Genomic DNA, 23,233 nt, shown 5'->3' with positions numbered 1-23,233 from the left:
TCTATGAATTTTCTTTGGCTACACAAGTTTTATATTTCTCTCGGTAAAGCGGGTAAACTAGTTTTTTGCTTGTATGTAAATGTGACTGAGGTAGACTTTGGTAGTACTTTCCTAGTGGCACTTTTCTATCTAAAAGATTTTGCTTACTATATTGATACTAATCCTAGAGCAGATAGCGAACTGTCAGTGACTTTTTTGTATACAAAGAATTATTTTAAAAAGAGAACATAGGTAGGACTTTGCAAAAAAAACGATGCAAAAAAAGTCGGGAAATATATGTATGTAAAATTCTAGCAGACCACTTCAGGACGCAAAGGATACTGATTTTCAGTATGTAGTCTGCAATCGTTACTGAGAGATTACGCTAAATATCGAAGCATTGATGTTAAAACAAGAAAGACAAAACAGATCAACAATTTACGATAAATAATAAAAAAAAAAACATCACGGATGGCCTCATAAAGTTCAAAATAATAGGCTCAAATCATCTTCTAAACAGTCTTAACACAAACAAGACAAGAACATCTTCTAAACACCTACTTATATTATATTCAAAACAAAATCAAACATCAAAATCATCTAAAATCAACAACAAGTAAGTATATTTAATTAATAAGATTGTACATACAAAACCCTCGTTTCTATACGTTCAAGAAATAAGTCAATATCGTAAACACATCCAGTGTAAATTGACCTGCCATTCAAACGAGGTCTTTGAAAAATGTTCGTGCTCAAATCCTTGAGACGGATTTGGGAGGTCAAGTTATATTGGGCGTATGTAGGGGTCCTCTTTTGTAATATTGACTAGTTCTTAGAGGATTTTCAGACGTCTGATTGATAAGACATCATTTATATTAAGGATTAGTATTATAAGTGTCTTTGTGAACTGATTTGAGATTGATGGGGTGGGTAGTTTTTAGCTTATAATTAGTTCTGGATTGATGATTGAGTGATGACATGAATAGGAAGGGAGTGAGTGTCAGTATGACCAGTGACAGGGGAAAATGGAAGAGGATGACATATTGCGCCGACCCCAAGTAAAATTGGGAACAGGAGGTAGAAGAAGTAGTTCTGTATTAGTCACTTTTTTGGTAGGTTGGAGATCTGTGGCACTATTTTTGTTATCCGAAAATGGTAGCTTAATTTACCAACTGTAGCAAAGCTTCTGTTTCAATTGATCCTGAAACGATAGAGGAGCGGTAACTAGATACGTAAATACAGGACTTTTGCACAATGCGCTTTTAATAGAATTTTTCATGACAGAAATAAAGATTTTTATTTAGCACACAAAATCCGTACGAACCAAAATCGCAAGAGAAATCGTATTGCGTACGAGAAACAATTGACAACTAGGTACCACATCAAAAGATGACGTAAAATGACGCGATCGTTTTTTTGTCGCTCGGAAAATGTCGCGCGTAAAAAAATCGAGTGGAAAATTCTTTCGTGCAAAAGCGATATTAACGTCAACAAATAGCAAATAATTGAAGTCACGGGCAAAAGTAAATTTGCATATCAAACATAATAAATTATTAAAGCAATATTTTACCAAAAAAAGTTGTCATACCCAAAAAATCTTTACCTACCGAATAAAAATAATATATTTATCTTCGACAAATAAAATCGTTTTTATTGAAAGGTTTCCCGCCGAAAGTAATATTATTTCCTATGGCAATACCATTGTTTGCGTAACAAACACGAAGGAAATGTAATAAGAAAATATCAATTGGTAGCTTTCGGTATAAGCAAATAGATCGTAATTGTGCCAATAAATGTATTGGTAGGTTTTGCGGATGGTAGTTATTTGCTAATGGTAGATTAATTGATGTCTTGTAAGTTAATGTGTATTTATTTTCACGGTTGATTGATTTATTATACTATCAAACACGAAAAGAATATTGTCCATCATTGTTATTGAGATAAGAATTATAACACTTATGTCTATGCTATTCTCGCAAATAAATGTATTATTTTTCTTTTGTCAGTCATTGAACCGAATTAAATTTAAAAATCAGAATTACTGTCTAATCTTAACCTTACTATACGTAAATGTATCCCTCTATAAAACAGCACCCCCAGGAAAACAGCAAAAACCGCATAAAACAGCTATTTATGCATTTCACAAACTGGCCCAGTTTCACTGCACTCAAGTGTACAACAAAACTACCACAAGATCACGCAAAACAATCTAAAACTTTAACTATATACAGCGGCTATTAAACAACACCCTATACCTTTTACATGGTGTTCACAAATTGGTGCGCTTGCAACTTACCGGTCTAAGCACTCTGTTTAAGTTGGACTTAAGTTAGAGTTAAGTTGGGGCATGGAGAACAAAATTACTAGCAGAGGTGCCATATCGGATTCACGCGCTCCTCAAAGAGATGTCAGCAAATCTCAGCGGGGCCCACCAGGGTCAAGGCCTGCCAGTTCTGCGGTATTATTCGAAAGAGTTACGGCCCTGGTACATTAAAGGCCTTTGAAGGGACATAATGGGTTTTAGTCAGTAAGAGTCTGACAATCCCTCACGCTGCCAACCCACAGCGGGAGGAGTCATTTGATAAAAAAAGAAAAGGTTATATCGGAAAATCTCCTAAGACAGTAGCGCGCCAAAATGCGGTTGTGCGGGGTACGAGTAATGTTACTGCCTTCATCCTTATACACCTTCGTTTGGAGTCGATCATTTGTTGTAATACCGAAAATCGTTGACAGATGTCTCAAAGAACCCGAAAGCCTCGTTAGTTCACTCATAACTGATCATTTTGGTCATGCCCACCGTACGAATTTGACCTAGAAGAAGGCGCCTGACCTACCTGCATTATGACATCTCTGGTCATCTTTCTTTACGCCGTGAGCTTAAGTTGGAGTTAAGTTGACGCTGTGGTATGTTAGCGTCAACTTTAAACTTGGCTGTCGCGTTGATTAAGGGAGATTTATACGGGTAAGTAATATTAGTGGTCTGGCTTGCATGTTGGTAGCATATGTTACACTAAGTTCTGCATCCGACTTCGGTTGAATTCTCAATAATAGCTGTACACAGCTACACCCAGTTAGACTGAAAGCTGACCACAACATAGTAGGGAAAAGGCTAGGCAAATTAGGTGAAGGCGACAGTGGGATATCGTCCAATGCCTCTTCCCGCTGTGGGTGCACCGTGATTGACTCTTACTGACTAAAATCCACCATGTTCCTTCTGGAGCCTTTTATGTACCAGGGCCGCGGTAACTCGCGCGAACAATCCCGCAGTCCCGGCGGGCCTTGACCTCTAAGAGAGCCAATAGATGATATCTTTGAGCTCACTGATACTAAGACCTAAGTTTACTGACTACATAAACAATACGGTTTTACTAAAATAACTTAATACTTTGAAAATTGAACGTGAAAATTCTAAGTAAACAGTTGTTTTAAGAAAACTAATGTTGTTGCTGCACTTGAGTCTGATTTTCTACTACTAGCAATTCTGTCTTCCCAAAAACCAAGTTTTATTATACATACATTAACCAAAAGCTTGAACTAAGCTCCATTTCAATGTTTAAGTAATGGTGTAATAAAACAAAAAGGTTTCTTTAGGGAGCCGCGTTTAAGAGATAAAACCTTGTTAGATTACTGATTTACTTATTCATCTTAAGACGAATTCATGAGAGATTGGTGCTGAAAAATGAGAGTGCAAAGATTTTTTGTTATTTTGAATATTTTTTATGAACAGTCAACATATCCTTACAATATTTTTCTTTACTTAATTACTTGGCCCAATCACCTGCCTCTTTATCGTCCCACTGCTGGGTTGCGGCCTCCTCTCACACGGAGAAGGATTGAGCGTTAATCACCACGCTTGTTCAATGCGGGTTGGTAGCCCCACAATAAGGTTTACCCTTGTGACATGGAGGTGTTAACAAACACACGTCTAACCCGCGACAGCCCAGCCAATGCGATAGAGCAACGAGAATTTGAAAATATTCAATTGTCTGTCACGTTTCATGACAGACGGACGTAGTGTCATAAGATGGACAGTCAAAGTCTTCCAGTCTTTTTGAAGTAAAAGAAAAATATCACAATTTATCCCGTAATTTTTGCATAACAAAGGAACAAACACATGTAAAAAGGAGACCACCCGATATACCCGGTCAAAAGCACAGAGGCAGGCCAAAACTGTGGTGGTTGTGTGTCGGAACGCTAGGAAGAAGAAGAAGAGGATCAAACATCCATAGATCCATACAAACTTACGCGTTTACAATATTAGTAGGAAATGCGTATATACGCAACTTTTAACCAATAACCAAAAAAGAAATCACTGGCTTAAAAACTGCACCGTTATTTTTATTTCTGTTTCCTATAGGATCGAATAAAATGGGGCCGTAGCAGTATTTTTATAAATCCGTTTTACACAGCTCGCTTGGTCCATCAGGGTGCAGTAGTAAATACTGAATAACAGCTGACGAACGCGCATTGAAATGTACGCGTTATTTGTAACTAGTTATTCAACGCGTTTTTCATGTAACTAGTTACTGTAACGTGTTTGTACTAGTTACTGTACTGTAATATGTTTTAGGAGTTTTCATTATCAGCAGCCTTTTTATTTGCCACTGCAGGGCTGCGGCCTCCTCTCACACGGAGAAGGATTGAGCGTTAATCACCACGCTTGCTCAATGCGAGTTGGTGATTTCAGACTTTATAGTCCATGTTTCCTCGAGATGTTTTCCTTTCACGTACCTATATGTAGGTTTTCTATGTTTAGAAAGTAGGTACCTACATATACCTAACTTACGTAGAAAAGTTGTATTGATACTGGCCCGAGGAGGAATCAAACCTGTATACTCATACTTGACCTGTACCTATAGGTACTCATACTTGAGGGCTGGTGCTCTCTCTCACTAGGCCATCACGACTTATGTTTACAATATCATATAGGTACGCATACCTACAAATTACATAAAGTGCTCAAAACATTGTAATATTAGTAGGTATTTTATGAAGCTCATATTACGTTGTGAAATAAAACCGGCCAAGCGTGAGTTATAACTCGTACGCAGGGTTCCGTTTGTAGCTAATTAACCTAAATTATCATGTTCTACTTATAATGATATTGTCTTCGAAATTGTATGTTTGTTATTATGGAATTCTTGCAGTACAGTATCAGCCGAGGGTGTTTTATAATAGCGTATTCATACTGGTGATTTTTTGTCGAGTTTAACAAAAACGAGCGTAAATGCGCGACATATAATACATAGAATTTATCACATTAAACACTCAGTGTTCTTCCTCCTCTCTCCTGCTATTGATATATGTTGTGCCCGGTAAGGTCCATGACTAAATTATCTATACCTATACCAACAACCTACATACCTATATTACGGTACGCAATAAAGAATTGAGAATTCCGAGCAGCAAAATTCTGTTGGACGGTTTTAGACTTCATCTTTTTTATAGGTAGCCATCAATGCCGCTCTTACGAGAAAAATCTGAGCGGACAGTCCGTTGGTGTGAAAACGCTGTAACTGTTGTTTAATAAATGGTTTTATTGTTTTTTTTTTCAATAATAAAAATAGTACACACCTATATTATGAGCCGGTAATTTGGTTGAATAGAAAAAATATGGTACACCTTTATCAAGCATTCAATCGCCAAAACAACAACCTTTTCTAGGAACTATACTTCCCTAGTTTTGTACCCATGATGCATAATTACTAACTTGTCAATTTACAACATAGAGGGACAGTATCAACGCAAAATGCACCCACCATGACGTTACACGACGAATGAGTTCATATGCATTAAGCGTTCATAATCGCTGCGTTTGTGGTTAATTTATTGTTCAGCTTTTAACTGAAAAGCACTTTAATTAATTGACTTGTGGGTTTAGTAAGTTTGGAAAGTGATTATGTATGAATGTATTATATATGTGTTTTAATATATTCGTATGCATCGTCTGGTTAGGCTTTTCACAAAATATGTGTACCATTCATTTCCATACTGATTTATGAGCTTGATGAAACTATCAGCTAACTAAAAGTTTGCTGTGGCTCTTATCCTCCATTATCCTTGCTATTTTATAAAGGGCAAAAGCTAGTTTTTATGTTTCCTTAACGGCTGAACCCATTGAGACATTCTTTCGGCACGTGAATAGATAAATATCGGGAGCAAAATCAACAGTTTACCAACCAACGTTTTAAAGAACTAAAATAGCTACATCTCTGCCAATCCCCCAGGTAAAAAAAGAAAGCGTAATAGCTAAATTACCTCGCAGAAAGAAAAGTACAAAATTTACACATTGATCAAATTCCATTTACTTTCGATTTCTTGCTTCCAATACCTTAGGGGTATGGAAATTAAGTTCATTTTCGCTTAGCCCGAGGGTATTGAAGTGATAAATCTTGTTTCACATTGATTAATGTTTATATCATCACGCTATGCGTTTGGGGAGTCAGCAGATAAAGGTATCAGACAGGTGATGAGTTTGATAGATGATTTTGCTTTAAGCTAGAATTTGTATTTAGGACTGTATAAAGATTTAACAGTATGGAAACTAAACTGAGTTGATAAAAATAACTCGCCTAGTATTAATATTATGCGTCATTTCAGCTAAGACGGGTTATATGCTACATTAAAGCCATAGAAAAGTTATCACGAATGGGTGAAACCGCGGGCGAAAGCTAGTCTTTATTACCTCGTCATTTCGTTCTCTATGATTTGTACTTAAAAGGCTCGAAAACTAGCGAGCCTATTTGAAAATGGTTATACTATTGGAAAGCTTAATACACCATCCCGAGTGACATACGCTATATTTTCCGGGTGACCGAGAAACAGCAAGTCTACCTCTATAATAATTTCAAACCAAAACATATTCTTTTCGCCAACAAATGTTACAAATATTTTCTACTATACAATTGATTGTAAATCTATTACAGTAATAATAAATATAATTAACCAACCAACAAATGCAACAGACACGAACAAATTGTCATAATTATTACATTTCATGTTATTTGTACGATTGAATTTATTTAGTAATTAGTGGCCTGTGGTTAATATACAGTTTATTACAATAACAATTTTAGTGTGGATATAAAATAACTATTTTAGGCCGCATTAGGGCAACACCCAATGGTGTTGGTTAAATCATAAATTAGTGTTAATTATAAATGATCAATGTTTATCTAATACTTATATTAGCTAGCTAGGATGAGCTACTCCACGGACTTGGATAAAAAGTAGCTTAAAGCCTTCTTCTATAAGTGAGCTTTGGAATACCGAAATAATTTTACAAATCTGACCCGCAATTCCTGAAATTAGCCCGTCATCAAACGAACAAACTCAGCTTTATTAACATAAGCATTATTTATAGTACAAATATAACCCTAAAAACGTCACATTATGTATTTACATAAAATCTTGACTCATATTATGTAATACCTAGAACTTAAAACTAACTTTGCGCATCAAAAAATTGCTTCTCATCGCTGTCACTGGGTAATGTACCCAAAAGGCTGACAGCATTGCCACGTTGGATGGCAATGCTCAATCGTTGTGCGAAATATACAAAGCAAGCCTTATTCTACTGCATTAGATAGATAGATAGATATATACTTTATTAGGTATACCAAGTTTTATATTTTTGATCTTAGATCTAATTAAAGTAGGTGACAAAATGGGCGGTTATATCGCTATGAGCAATGTCTACCAGACAACCTCAGGATGGATTGAGACGAGAAGGAAAAGATTATGCTGTAGGCAGTCAGGCAAGGTTTCAAATACATTTATCATAGCATAGTTAGATTTCAAACTAAATGCAATCAAAAGTTTCAACTGAATAACTCACTTAGCACACATAAGTTTAATTCTGATTCTCTCATAAGATTTAATAACTGAAATGCCACATGACTGGAAAGTTGGTCAGGCTGTGCATATCAGCCGACTGGGGAAAAGTTTGCATCCCGATGCATGCTAGGGGTGGGACATGGGCGGATAATTCGGATATTTTTTTTAGTTTGCGGATATTTTAGAGTAAAGGTGTCAGTTGTTTTTGGTGTTGAAGATATTTATGTTGTATGTTTGTGGTTTATTTTTATAAAAACGTGGGGGACATAATGTTATTTAATAGGTATAGGTCATCATCTCCCGAGCCTTTTCCCAACTATGTTGTCGTCGGTTCCCAGCCTAACCGGTTTCATCTAAGTACCAGTGATTGACAAGGAACGACTGCCCTATCTGATCTCAATCCAGTTACCCGGGCAACCCTACCCCTTGGGAAGACTGGTGATTTAATTAAGTAGGTGTCTAATGTACAGTAATATATTTTTATTTTGTATATTTAACTCGCTGATAAACACGCTAAAAGAAATGGGGCGTGGCGAGATACGCTAGAGTCATGCTGTTTATCGCCATGGTGTACGATTGTGACCCTAAAACGTCCCACCAGATACAATATTTCACTTTAAGAATATACTTAGGTAGGTACCATTTTCTACACAGCTATTGTACACACATTTTCTCAATCAGTTCCGAAATATACAAACTGAATTCCAGACTAAACAAATCAAATAACAAAGACTCTTGACTTCTTATGACGATTGATAGGTCTTTGTCGATATTAAGCAACAATTTCATAATGGTATGTAAACATTGTTCAAAGGAATATTTAAGAATAGCCAAAAAGCCATCGTTGAAAGATTGTCAGATCGTTCAAAAAAAAACTTAGGTAAATTTCTCAATTAAGAATTTTCGTAGACTGCACACTTTTAGTCAGCCTATGGTTTGTTCATCCGTTCGATAAGTTAGAAATCCCTATTTCAGGATAAACTAGATTTGCTTAGGCTAAACTGGTTTATCCTACCGGACTTAGGACAAATTAGTTGGGACTAGCCTATAAAGTTTGTAAGAAGTATGAACGCATACTTATATTTTTATGTGGTTGCACTTTTATAAAGTCTCGGGTCACGCACTGACACTATTGTAAAAGAAAATACAAACATCCGAATTGAGAACCTCCTCCTTTTAGGGAAATTGGTTAAAAATATTATTTTTCATTTAGATAGATTCCAAATGATTCTCGATAAGAATCAAAACTAAACCATCAGCCACATAAAAACTTTGATGGGTTCCGCAATTACACTCAAAATTAAACCGGCACTTAAGTCTGCAGTCTGCAGGTCCCTAATTCGGATTGTAATCAGATTCAAACCAGATGCAGATGAAGGCTATATATTAGAGCCAAAAGCCATCTGACTTCTACAGACCAATTTATCGATAATACCGCAGTTCTACGGTTAGTCTAGTTGTCAAAGTTTCACGGTCCTTATTGCTAACGGGTGTCATAGATTTTGTATAACGAGAGCGACTGTTTTAACGTCTTTTCGGAGATAGGTGTAGTTTGTAAGTATGGTGGTTTATCGGGGAAAACTTGTCAGGTAGTTACCATAGTTGTCAACATAAACTGTTCATTATTTCAACGAAAATTAAGTTTTTGCGTTGAAATAATTAACACATACATAGGGGAGGCCCTATGTATCAAATGCTAATTTTAAAACTGTCTAAAGTGACTATGTTTTTGGGTTTATACCACATATCTGTCTGTCACGCATTGCCGATCTATCAAACGGTAGTGAGATTCTAAATCTTAAACAATAAACTTGGCAAAGTTGCCATTAACCCGTCGTATTTCAGAGCGCCCATGTACGTGTGATACAATTGATTTTCTATTGTTTTATAATTAACTAGCTTCTGCCAGCGGTTTCACCCGCATCCCGTGGGAACTACTTCCCGTACCGGGATAAAAATGGGCTATCTAACACTGAAAGAAATTTTCAAATCGGACCAGTAGTTTCTGAGATTAGCGCGTTCAAACAAACAAACAAACAAACAAACTCTTCAGCTTTACAATATTAGTATAGATGAGTTAAAAGAAGTTAAACAATATGCCTATCAAAGACCAGCTTGACAACTATACACATATAAATAAATTATGAAATGAAATGGCTTACAGAAATATACGCAAATATATTTTAAACGTTATTTAAATTCGAAATGTTTGCTGAGCAATTTAGTACGGCACACGATTTTTAATGTTTTTATCATGGCGTGCTTTAAAAAATGCATACGACATGAATTTCTGCAATTTTTTTGCAAACGGATTGGTGAAAAATAAAACTTGTCTGCAGATGAAACCGATTTTATTGTTTTATAGGTAAAAAAGTCTCATTTGTAAAAGTAATTCGAGGAATCCATTAATAAATCCTTTGTTGTGAATACGGGCAGAACAAAAAAGTTTTTTTCCTATAAAATAATAATACCTGATCATTTTTCACACATGGTCGGTTAGCTCAACATTAACCTATTTCTTAGCTCGTGTTATGGGTGCATAGATACATACCTATTCATAAATAGATACATATGTATATTATAACACCCAGACCACGGCCAACATACATGCTTGTCGGAGTATATGTATGTACCGTACCGGGAATCGAACCTGGGACCATCAGTCCGACAGTCCGGCATGGTAACCATTGCACCAAAGAGGTCGTATAAAAATAAAATGTAAAATATAATTATCCATATTCAAACTTAAGAAAAAAAAATATACGACCATTTTTTTTTCTTTTTTCTTAAAAAAGTTAGGAACATCACTAGTGGCCAGTCCCACATCGAAAGAATACTATTCTTGCTTGTGTTACAAAGAACGTTTCCTAGAAATTTCTACATTTCCAGAATACTGTTAAAACTTCATCTTCTAGTCACTGGAGGTCGGCAACTGAATTTTGAACTGTTTGTAAAGAACACACACACTGCAAACTTTTAGTCGGCCGATAGTTTGAGCTCATAAATCAGTATGAAGATGAATGGTTGTACGCACATTACAAAGATCAGGTATTTAAGGTCTCTGCACACAGCAGGCGCGGCGCGGCGGGACTGGACGGCGACGCGACGCTGAGCAGTTGTAATGTACTAGATATTACGGAGGCCGCCACACAGAGCCGTCCCGCTCGACGCGACGCGACGCGACGATCTAGTACATTGTGTCGCGTCGCCGTCCCGTCTCGCCGCGTCGCGCCCGCTGTGTGCAGAGACCATTAGCCGGTATCAGACACACCGAAAACTTTGATTAGAAATAAGATTATCTATTAAAAAAATACTTTCGGACGACTGTTTAGTCGGCATTGTGTTGGTACTCTAAAAATAAATGCTGAGTTGATTTAATTAAACGCACGCTCTTGCAGAAAAAAGTTGCAAAAATGGAAAATTGTTTTGTGTAAAATAAATATTCGCGTTGTACATTTTTATTTTGACATGAAAAAATATAGGTAATCAAATTAAAAAAGCACCTTTTATTTTTGTTGTCAATCTGCGTTGACCGTTTCATATAGATCTGCTCTGAACAACTTTATCCATAATGTCGGTCCTACACGATGCGACTACTGAATCAATTGAAAGGAATACATATACCCCCAGCGGGGCCCAGCAGGGCCAAGGCCTGCCGGGGCTGCGGGTTGTTCGAAAGAGTTACCGCGGCCCTGGTACATAAAAGGCCTATGACGGAACACGACGGTTTTTAGTCAGTAAGAGTCTGACACTCCCTCACCGCTGCTAACCCGCAGCGGGAGGGGTCATTTGATGATTTTTAACGTCGCTAAAAAAAAAACGTCCATACAACTAGTGTATCAATTTAAATAAATACAATAGTATAGACACTGTGAATGAACAAATAAATGCAAGAAGGCAATGTAAGCATTGCCATTCAACGTGGCAATGCTGCCAGCCTCTTGGGTACACTCCCGGTGGGCAGCGATGAGAAGGAGTTTTTTGATACAATTTTTTTTTCATATTTATATTAAGTGTGCATACATAGTAAGTAATAAATTAGTAGCAAGTTGTATATAATTTCATTGTTAAGATCATGTAAAAAGTTATTTATCAATAAATTAATGTTATTTCAATAAATGCAACTTTTTTATACATATGCGGGAAGCCGTTCCCTCGGGACACTATTGGAAAGGCTAGTTCGTATATAAAAAGGTTAGTAAATATTATTTCCGAAGCTTGTTATTGTTTGTGCAGTAGCTATGGCCGAAATGGCAGTTTATTTGTTTGTCTGTTTTTCTCTGTGGCAACACCGATGCGGGTCGTAATTCTGATCCAAAATGGCCGACCGCGATAGTCTTTTGTTATTTTTGTGTCATTTTATGTTAATAGTGGTTATTAGGGAGATAATAAAATTTGATATTGATTCAGAATGATGGACTTCTGGATATGGTACGCATCGTCAGGTGGTATCTTTATTGAGTCCTGACCAATGATAGCCTCCATTTCCTGAGGCCGCAAACACGCTGGTTTTTTTATTTTTTTTATGCCTTTTTGAAATATTAAATCATAAAAAAGTTATCATTCATGAATAAAAATTGATAATTACGTAACTAAATTGTAGTTGCGTTTTTGTTGTATCCCATAAAAATATTGGACTAACAATTTGGGAATCTAGTCTATTTTCCATAAAATATACTTTATTTATACATTTCAAATAGAAAATTAACCTACCTACTACAAAAATAACTCTTCAAAAAAATATTCAAACGACTTTTTAAACAAACACAAGTACAAAATTATCAAAGTTAAAATAGCCCAGTTAAAATAATAATAGCTTCACAGCTGTAAACTTACCTGTTTCGTTCAACTTTTCTTGCTTAACTTCCTAAGCAATCCTTGAAACTTTTTCACTGAACACACCTGAGAACAAAAATAAAACAGAATTAGTTTAAAATCACATCATTTTCGTTTCTATTACAACGCTAATAGGTACTTTTGGATTGATAAAGTTTGCATATAGAAAATTCCCTTAGGGAAGAAAGAGCTGAACAAGGAAAAATAATCCTCCCTTGGGATGCAAGGACCGCGGCCGGGAGTTAAAAAAATATGTATGAAAAACTGAACCAGTATAGTCTATGTTTCCAACAATAAAATTATTTAATAAATCGGCAGTTTCGAAGTAGTTAGGGTGTACAAACAAAAACATGTTTCTTCTTTATTGTATAGTACTTCTTACAAGTTACAAAGATAAGTCTGCACTTTTCTCAAATTCAAAAATGTTTATTCAAATTAGGCTGAAAAATCAGCACTTTTCGAACGTAAAAACAAAAGACAGGCCTTTAACACTTCCTATGTGTTTTTGCTGGGAACCTAATGCTGTATTTTAAAGTAAGTACATAAAAAAAGGTATAGACTATTTTTGCAAGCACAAACTATTTTTGTGAACAATGTAGCATTTTCCCAATAATACCTTTGCTCGTTGTTTTAATAAAATGCATCATTCTGCAGAAACCACTAATATGATTAAAAATATGTTTTTTGATCGCATTATTTTTCAATCTGTGGATTAGTCCGGAATAAAAACTGAATTTATTGGAAGCAGCTGCAAAATCTGGTTTTTAATATTGACTAGCTTTCTCTCGCGGTTTCACCCGATTGAACTCTTGAGTTTAAAAGATAACACGGGCCAACTCGTACATTGTGTAGGTATGTACAACACAAGTAGGTACTATTAGTGAACAAATGTGAGCGAACAATTTGGTGGAATATCGACATAAGTCTACAGCATTTTGAAGACACAAGATATCCTTGTGATCTCTTTTATGAAAAAACACGGAATAAAGCAGAACAATTAATTCATACGAAAGGACAATGATACTTTTTCATGAAACAGAAAATCATTATTTTTTGTGATCTCCTGTTGTGTATTTATTTGTTACTGTTACTGTTACAGCCTTTGTATCGTCCCACTGCTGGGCTGCGGCCTCCTCTCACGGAGAAGGATTGAGCATTAATCACCACGCTTGCTCAATGCGGGTTGGTGATTTCAGACTTTATAGTCCAGGTTTCCCCAAGATGTTTTCTTTCACCTTTTTATCAGCCATTGATGTCCAAGATATACTTAGAAAATGTATTTATTTGGTTACGAAATATTTGTAGTATTTTCTATTGCAGAACAATGTGTAAACAGCCTTGGAGTTTCGCATTGCGTCACATTTATCTTTCGCAGGACGTTTGGTTAACGTTTACTAAACAATGAACTCAAATACCAGTCTTCTAGGACTAATTTAACCAATACTAATGACCTATTTTGTCACTTTAAAAATATAACCACACTAATATTATAGTCTGTCCGTCAGTTGCAAAAAGCATTAAACTTAAATCTTCTTTAAATCTATTAACGACTCCTTCTTTGTCAACAAAATAAAAAGTGTCAGCAATAGATTTATTGAAGCTTTAATTTTAATGGAGCTTTGTAAAAGATTTGCAATTGACGGTAAGACTGTGTATGTTGCTTTTCACGCCAATTCTGACGATTTGCTAAGGACTGACCCACATATACCTAATAACTTACCTAAGGAGTAAACTGCACACTACAGAAATAATTGTCGGCCAATAGCTGGCAAATGCATTTATTTTTGTCTAATACCGGCTGAATCTGATCATTGTAATGTGTGCACTACCATTCATCACCATATTGATTTATGAGCCCAATCAAACTAGGCCGACTAGCCATTTGTCGTGACCTATTGGATACGAAACCGATGGAGCGCCGTGCAACATCTAGAGTTAATAATCCCTAGAGTATGTAGTAATGTCAATGCGATATTCCATGCTTATTGTAAAGGATAGTATTATAAGCACTAACAAAACGCCAGTAATATCAAAAGCTTGAATTGAACCAGTGAGGGTAATAGATATCTTTGTATCGGAGGTAGAATGGCTTCGTATTGGAAGCTTGTCTTGTTAACATTACGGATTATAGCTTTATTCCTGGAATAATCCTTCGTGTTATGTGAATGGTAATAAACTAAAGAGATAGGTGCTTTCATTCAGCAATAGTTCCTTTATATTAATAATTATTACATAGGTTCATAATTGCCTAGTGTCGGTTTTATTAATCTAGTGACTTTTGTCAGCTACGTCACCCGTATCAAGTGGAAACTATCGACTGTGCGCATCTGGATATAAAGTAACATATGAAAGTTAATCTTACTCGATCAATGGGCTAACACTGAAATAATTTTTCAAATCGATCAAATATTTCCTGAGATAAGCGCGTTCAAAAAACCAACTTTTCGATTTGTTATCCGTAATAATATTATCAACGTTCCTTCTTAAATTAGGCCACTAATTCCTACTCATCCAGCTTAATGGTCAATTATTTGAGTTACCAACTTTATATTAAAAAAAATAAACTAAGGTAAATAAATATAAAGTTAAACTACATATTCTTCAACAATTTACAATTTTTCAATTTCAATAAGTGTCTAAAATTTTTTGCTCTCGACTGCAAGATCGCATTATTCAAGATGGATGATCCGCCACGTACAACCGAGGCTTAACTTAACACAAAATGGACGATATAACATTGTTTCCTTCGATAATTCGATAAACCCGAGGCTTCGAGATCGAATTATTGGTTTTCTTATTCGCCATCGACGTTGGCTGTTACGAAAAGCTGAAAATGTCATGATAAAAATAAAGGTAGGAGTTGTATTTTTGTTGAATCTTTATTTGCCTAGACTTTTCCCAGTTTTGAAGCCAACTTCATGTGAAATGGTCTGTAATATTAGTTTAGACCAGTTGTCTTTCGACATATACCTAATACAATAAATAGGTACCTTTCAACCGTTGTCGGGCTGCGGGGTTGTCCGATAGAGTTACCGCGGCCCTGGTACATAAAAGAACTACGACGGAACATGACGGTTTTAGTCAGTAAGAGTCTGACACTCCCTCACCGTGATTTTTAGCGTCTTTAAAAGAAAAAATGTATAGGTATGGCCTTAGAGCATTCTTTAACTTAGCTTAAATTTCCAAAGCTAAAAATTCCAATCTCGCCACTTAAAACCAAGCCCAAATATTTGCCCAAATGCCATTACTCAAGGTGTTTTTCCAAACATTTGTCGACACCTCAAAAAAGGTTGACAAGTGTGATCCTCAAACTCGCTTTCTATGTAACTGAAACCGGCTTTCAGGGGTGCGCAACCCCCGATTTATAAAGGCTTGATTTTATTATTAACTCAACGATGGCTTAAAAAGGGACCCGAGAGTGACGTATCCCATCCATTTTTCGAATGAATGTTAAGTGCAAAATGGATTTCTCGTGATACTTTTGAAATGTATGTGTGTGTATGTGTGAATGAATCATGGAGAACAAAATGACTTGCGGAGATGTGATAACGCAAAATCTCTTAAGAAAACAATGCGCCAAAATGACCTGCATTTTTGGGGGAAGAGGAACTTTACTAGCTCCAATCTTACATGCCTTCTATGGAACCCACCATTATTTTCAAAATAAAATCACCATCATCAATCAATTAAGAACAATCTTTGACAGATTAGTTTTGATTTGACAACGAACCATCTCGTTAGTTCTAGTAACTGATCACGCCTACCGTACGTTGCTTGACCTTCAAGAGAGCGCCTGACCTACCTTCCTTATGGCATCTCCGCTATCTTTCCTTCCTCTGTGGGAGAGTTGAAGTAGGTAAATATATGAATGTGTGTGTGTGTGTTGAAGTGTGAATGGATAGTTCTTTGTAAAGGGAAAAACGAATTTGTTATAATAGGTGTAACGCTTTTGAAGTTTTGTACTTGTGAGGTAATAGGGTCCTTTGAAGGTACCCCCGTTCTAGGTGATTAGAGCTGAAAGAAAGGGTCTTATAGGTTCTTTTATTCCAATTATTTTGTTAACTGGTCTATGGGTGAACGCATATATCTTTGTGTTACTTGAACAAACGATATAAGATATATAATTCGGATATATAAGTCGGTTGAAGTGGTTGCCTATTCGGCGGCGTCGAGATGCTCACATTCTTTCTTTTCTCTTCTCTCTTCTCTACAATCCTCGCTCACCAAGATATCTTCGGGAACGTTTTGAGTTTCTTGTTCCGAGAGGCAAACCTTGTCGCACTTCCTCATCTCTCCTTCTTCGTGTCCCTTCCCACACTACGAGCCGCTATGATGGATCGTTCACTGTTCGTGCTGTGAGACTGTGGAATTCCCTTCCACATTCGATACGCGAAAGCCCATCGTTGGGTGCATTCAAGAGACGAGTAAAGGAATACTATTTATCGACATGAATGACATTTATATTCGTATGTATATATATATATATTATATGTATTATGTTTATGTATTGTGTAGTTTTTTTACTACATATATATGTTTAGTATATTGTTATTTGATATTTTTGTTTATTTTCCAATGTTTGTTGTGCACTTTGTAATCTACCCTACCACTATCAAATCTCTCCATGGCTTTAAGGTTGGCTGTAAGAGAACCCAATTCTGGGTTAAGCTCGCCATTGTACATAAACTGTCTTTATTATTTTTATTATGTATTGTTAAGTGTGCAATAAAGAATAAGAATAAGAATATTTTATCAGGTTTTAAGGGTCTTCCGAAAATAGAAGAAGTTTTCAATTTTGATATATTTTGAAACATCATTTTATTTCTCTATTTCTGAAGTTAGTGACCTATATCAATATATTATTTATTGGAATAATAAATTTACAAAAAAAATAAAATCATAGCATAAAACTTTTTCGCTTGAAGTAGCAGAAACCAAAGAAAACAAACTAAACATTTTCGATGACACAGAAATAGTTGTTTTTTTACAACTGTAGTCGAACCGAAACAAAAATAAAGCATTTTCGCTGACTGAGAAGCGAACCTTTTCAACCCCTAAAAGCAATAAAAATAACAATATCCAATACTGAAGTGGTTGTTTTTGGTTGCTAGTAATAAAACCAGCAAGCGGACGTAGAGGGGTGATGTCAAATATACGGAGCCAAGGAGAACCAAATGACTAGCGGAGATGTCATAACGGAAAATCTCCTAAGAAAGTAGCGCCAAAATGCAGGTTTTCGCGGGACGAGGAACGTTGCTGAATACTTCTTTGGAAACCGTCTAGATTTTTTTCAAATTACCAAAAACCAATCTTTGACAAATGTCGCAATGAACCTGAACGATTCGTTAGTTCACTAGTAACTGATCGTTTTGATCATGCCCACCGTACGAATTTGACCTGAAAGAAGGTGGCTGACCTACCTGTGTTGTGGCATCTCCGCTCATCTTTCGTTTCTTTGTGTACGGGCCCTTCAAGCTGTTCCCGGTTTTATTACGTTTATTTTAGTTATTTTGTTTATTGAAAAAACAATCCGTATGTTTTTTATTTATTTTTAATTTGGTCTCTCAATCTCTCAATAATTCGAGGAAGTTTTAATTTACTGCAGTTTTAATAACGTACATATATGATCAATGCATCGAAATTGAATAAAATGCCGATGAATAAATATGATTATACACTCAGGAGCAATAAATATGAGACAGTTTCAAGAATCCGGATATCGTTTACTTAAGAAGTTACTTTACTTCATTAGTTACTTTTAAGGATATTACGTGTTAATTTATATGATATACGCATCATCATAGTGAGCTTTAATATGTAATAAATAAAATTATTTACTTATAAGATAATTTTATTCCGTATTAAATCAATAAACGTCAATAATATAGTACATGAAAGACAGAACATAATAATTAGTAGGTACAGCTTCTTAGAAACAATTGATGAATGGTGTGAAGATCGACATAGCTAGAAATAATGTTACATGTGAGATGACGGATGATAGAAGAATATGGAAGAAAAAAACATACTGCGCCCACCTCAAACAAGATAAGGACAGGAGGAAGTTGAATTCTACAGAAAATTTTCTTAGAATCATCAGTATTCCCAAAAGTATAAGTATTCCCGATTATCTTAATCGCAGCCATTGAACACAACTCCGTTGAAATTGAGCCCAAATTGTAATTTTAACAAGTTCAATTTTGAGATTTTTAAGCTGTTTTTCTTGGAGATATTTCATACTCTTTTTCGGAACTGACCTGGAACAATTGTTATTTGTACATTTTAAGTAAAATGTTTATTTACTTCTCTTTTAATCCTATTTATTTCCTGAAATAAAGAAATCAAAATAAAAAGTACATAGTTTTGTGAAGTTTTGAGTGCTATTTTGTAAACACAAGAACAAGTCTCTGAAAGTATAAATTATTAAAAAATATTCACTCTGCTTTTCGACTTTAAATATTGGATCCATAAATAGACCTGTCAAAACTCAAGGTATCCTTTTTTTGTAATTCCCTATAAACATTTCAAACAACTTCCTGCCTAAATTACCACAAATAAACACAAAGGTACCTCAAAATACCTCAATATTTGACCTCCTAACACCTTCTAACTAACTAGACCTCGAGGGACATCTAATCAGTTTACCATAAGCGATTATTGACAAGTGACACCTACCATTTGTCACTAACCCAAGTTTCTAGGGAAATCTAAATAAAATGTAATATTTGACCAATAAATAGACCCGGAAACCACACAAAATAAGTTTACAATAAATATATTTGCTACTCTAAGCTAAAATAAACACAAAGGCACCTCAAAATACCTCAATATTTGACCTCCTAACAGCTCCTAACTAACTAGACCTCGAGGGACATCCAATCAGTTTAGCATAAGGCGGTATTGACAGGTGACACCTAACGTTTGTCAACCCTTCTCTCATGTAATATTCATGGACAGGTTAACCTTGGGGTGGATTGTTATTTTGTACTTTTGGGGTTTGTAGTATAAAATTGTGAATTATAGTGTGAGTGTTAAATTAAATCGGTTTTTAATTATAATGTTGTTGTAAACTTAATAACGATAGAAGAAAGAACTTAACTTATTTTAAAGGTATAGGACAAAAAAAACGCGGTTCGCATTACAGACATGAAAGATGGAGACAGATATACAAGTTTCATTAAAATCAGTTAAATATTAACATTGGTGAATAGGTGAATAAAAGATTTAGAATGCCGAGCCTTTTTCCAAAATGTTGGGGTCGGCTTCCAGTCTTATCGAATGCAGCTGAGTACCAGTGCTTTACAAGGAGCGACTGGCCAATCAGACGTCTACAACTGAGTTACCCGAGCAATCCAACACCTCTAGTTAAAACTGGTTACCAGACTTTCTGATTTCTGACTAATTCTGTCACATCATAAAACATTCGAATAAAAATAATTTCATCTCTTTTTCTAAAATTGGTTCAGCAATAAAACCTTCGATTTGATCGGTCAATCCCATCATGCAGCCTGTTCTCATATTTCCATGGATATTATGGGCACAAAAGGGCGAAAAGGGAACCGTTTATGTCGGGGGCGGGATCATTTTTTATGCGAAACGTCGTAATAATATGCTCGTCATGGGGTAGGATTGAAGCTTGCTTTTTTGGGGAGCTAAGTGATTTTTAAGGGATTTGGAAAGTTTTTTGTGTAATTTAGAAAAAAATATTTTTGTAGTCCCGAGCGTTAACTAAATCTTATATCAAATGATTGATGATTTTGTTTATTTGGCTTATTTTTATCTTACAATAAATCAGCTTAACTGATTAAGATGGCATATAAGTTAAGATAAGACGAAAGTTGTCATCAGGTTGTAACATATACTACTAATCAAAAGTAGTAGTAAAATTGTGGAATCCTACTTTGCGGAAATTTATGACATTTAAGAAAAAATATATTCTATTAATTCCGCAAGATAAAAGTAGTTGTTTTCAATGAGGAAGTAGAGTTTTATTTTCCACACAGCATTTTATATTAATCCCAAAACAGTGAAATCTTTCAAACGGTTTCTTAAGCCGAGATAATCCTAAGTTACGTAGTCAATGACCACATTAACCAAGTCCACCTGTACACATTAACCAGTTACTTCGCGTAATGACCCCTTGTGGACTTAGATAGCAGTTAATTACGTTGTAAATAAAATTAAAATGGTTATTTTGTTTTTGGACGTACAAATTCTAAAAAATTGAGTAAAAACTTTGGGTAGCTACAGTAGTTTTTTAGGAAAAGAAGTGTTCTTGTTTTATCAAAATAGTGTATTTTTAAAGTTAATCAATCTGCTGCATGGATTTTTATTTCGAAAAAGAAATTAGTTATATTTTTAAAGGAAATATAGTTTTTATATCAAAATAATAAAATGTTATTAGTAGGTATAGTTCATATATGCTGTATGAAATAAATAAAGATTATACTACGCCTTCCAACTTCAGTGAAAAATAATGTTTTCCTACATTTTTTTTCCATATTGTAACTAAAGCTAATAGATTAGAAAAATAAAAAAACTCGAATTCAAATCCAATTAATATTTCATTCACCGAATAACCTCAAAAATGTTCCGTTAAACGTTTAAAAATCCTATCATGAAGTGAAATAATTATTTTTTCAAAAGAGTTCCATTAAAATGCAAACAGATTAAAACCGCGAAGGTTGTAATACCTATAAGAATATTCTGTAATGTAAGAGTATTCGCACACTGTTGTAGACTAAACAGTCGGCCGATAGTTGGCAAATGGTTGGCAATATTTTTTAAAGAAAATCTTGACTCCAATCAAAGTTTTCAGTCCGTCTGATAGCGGCTAAATACCTGACCTTTGTAACCATTCATCTTCATACTGATTTATGAGCCTAAACAATCTATTTACCGACTAAAAGTTTACAGCATGCCCACTCTAAAGGTCCAAAATTCTACCATGAAGTGAAATAATTATTTTGTCAAAAGAGTTCCATTAAAATTCTAAAAGGTTGTTACCGCAAAGGTTGTATCGTAAGCCCTATTCGGCCGACTGATTTAATAATAAAAATCAATTATTTTTCTTTTGTTTCTTGACAAGGAATTCCCGCCGAATTTATTTAGGAGCCTGCTCTTTGAATAAAAATGTACTTTTTACGGAATGAAAGACTTTTATAGCTAAGTAAGAGTGATGAGGATTTTTACTTGGAAATGTTTATTTATGTTTTAGGCCCTTTTATGAAACTAGGAGTCGAGATTCCTGTCACTTCCTTTAGGAACTATATAATGTGGGTGTTTGGATAAATAGTAGCCTTTTAACGATCTCCAGTATGGAAATTCCATTCCTTCAAAAATCTACCTCAGTGTTTGTATTTTTTTTTTTTTGTTTTAAACCAGTCGCATTAATGTAATCAAAAAGAAACATACATACGTATGTTTCTTCTCATATGTTTATGTTGTCTCACATTGGATATACAAATATTAGTTCTACAATTTACTTCTGTAAAATAAATAATACCAATGCATAACAATAACACAGACAAAAACTACTTAGATACATAATACATTGTTACAGCTTTGTCAAATATTACACTTCGTATTTACATGAATCGTACAATAAATATTTATCGCTCAATAAAAACGCTTTCAATACATAACTTTTTTTCTTGTAACAAGAATACACAAGGTAGGTAGTTTTGGCAAATATTTGCTACGAATCGTTCGGTACGTTGAGTCTCAAAATAAAAGTCCTTATTCTAAACTACAATGTATGTTCGAAGTTGTAAAATACGTCACTTTTATTTCTAGACTTTCTTATAGTTTTGAAGTAAATATTTCTGAAGAACTAGCTTCTGCCAGCGGTTTCACCCGCATCCCGTGGGAACCTCTGCACGAACCCGGATAAAAAGTAAGGCCTTCCTCGATAAATGGGCTATCTAACACTGAAACAATTTTTCAAATCGGACCGAAGATTAGCGCGTTCAAGCAAACAAACAAACAAACTCTTCAGCTTTATAATATTAGTGTATATTTACATTTTTAATCTTTGGTTAGTCAACCCGTGTGGTTATTACTTATCCATGAGTCTCTAACTTAATTGGCACCCAATGTGGGACACTAATAGTCCCACGCTGGGCGCCATTAAGTAGGATCGTATTTTGATTTCAAGTTGAAACCTAATTTATAATTTGGTAGCTTTTAAATGTATCACATACACCATTGATAAAGGTAAAGAATCAGTCTTGGAGAAGTGTTGTAATTAACGTTAATTTCTCATGAAAAGTGGGTTGTATGCACTTTTTTTTTTCATAGGTAATACTAAAAAGTGTCATTCAACAGAACAGATTTTGGTGAAAGCAGATATACAGCTTATATATCAAAATTACTGTATGTTCTACTCTCTATCCAGGTGCGAAAAGAAGTTCCCTCAGGATACGATCACAGAATATAGTCTACAAAACTTGTTGATGTGTAATATTACGCGAACACACTGCAAACTTTTAGTCGGCCGATAGTTTGTTTTCACTCACCAATCAGTATGAAGATGAATGGTAGTACGCACATTACAAAGATCAGGTATTTAGCCGGTATCAGA

The 23,233-nt window shown here is 35.2% G+C and overlaps 1 protein-coding gene across 1 annotated transcript in view; it reads right to left on the bottom strand.

Annotated features, from left to right (window-relative positions):
* Neto (Neuropilin and tolloid-like) overlaps window positions 1–23,233 on the bottom strand; it is a 191,477-nt gene that overhangs the window by 146,822 nt on the left and 21,422 nt on the right. Inside the window, exon 2 of the mRNA XM_064041446.1 lies at window positions 12,652–12,717. The gene's annotated coding sequence lies outside the window, so the exon portion shown is untranslated. The remainder of the gene's footprint in view (window positions 1–12,651; window positions 12,718–23,233) is intronic.

This window comes from Helicoverpa armigera, chromosome 25, assembly GCF_030705265.1.
Source record: "Helicoverpa armigera isolate CAAS_96S chromosome 25, ASM3070526v1, whole genome shotgun sequence".
Classification (NCBI taxonomy): Eukaryota; Metazoa; Arthropoda; class Insecta; order Lepidoptera; family Noctuidae; genus Helicoverpa; species Helicoverpa armigera.
Note: the sequence above shows the minus strand (reverse complement) of the source record. Positions and strands in the feature narration are given on the sequence as shown.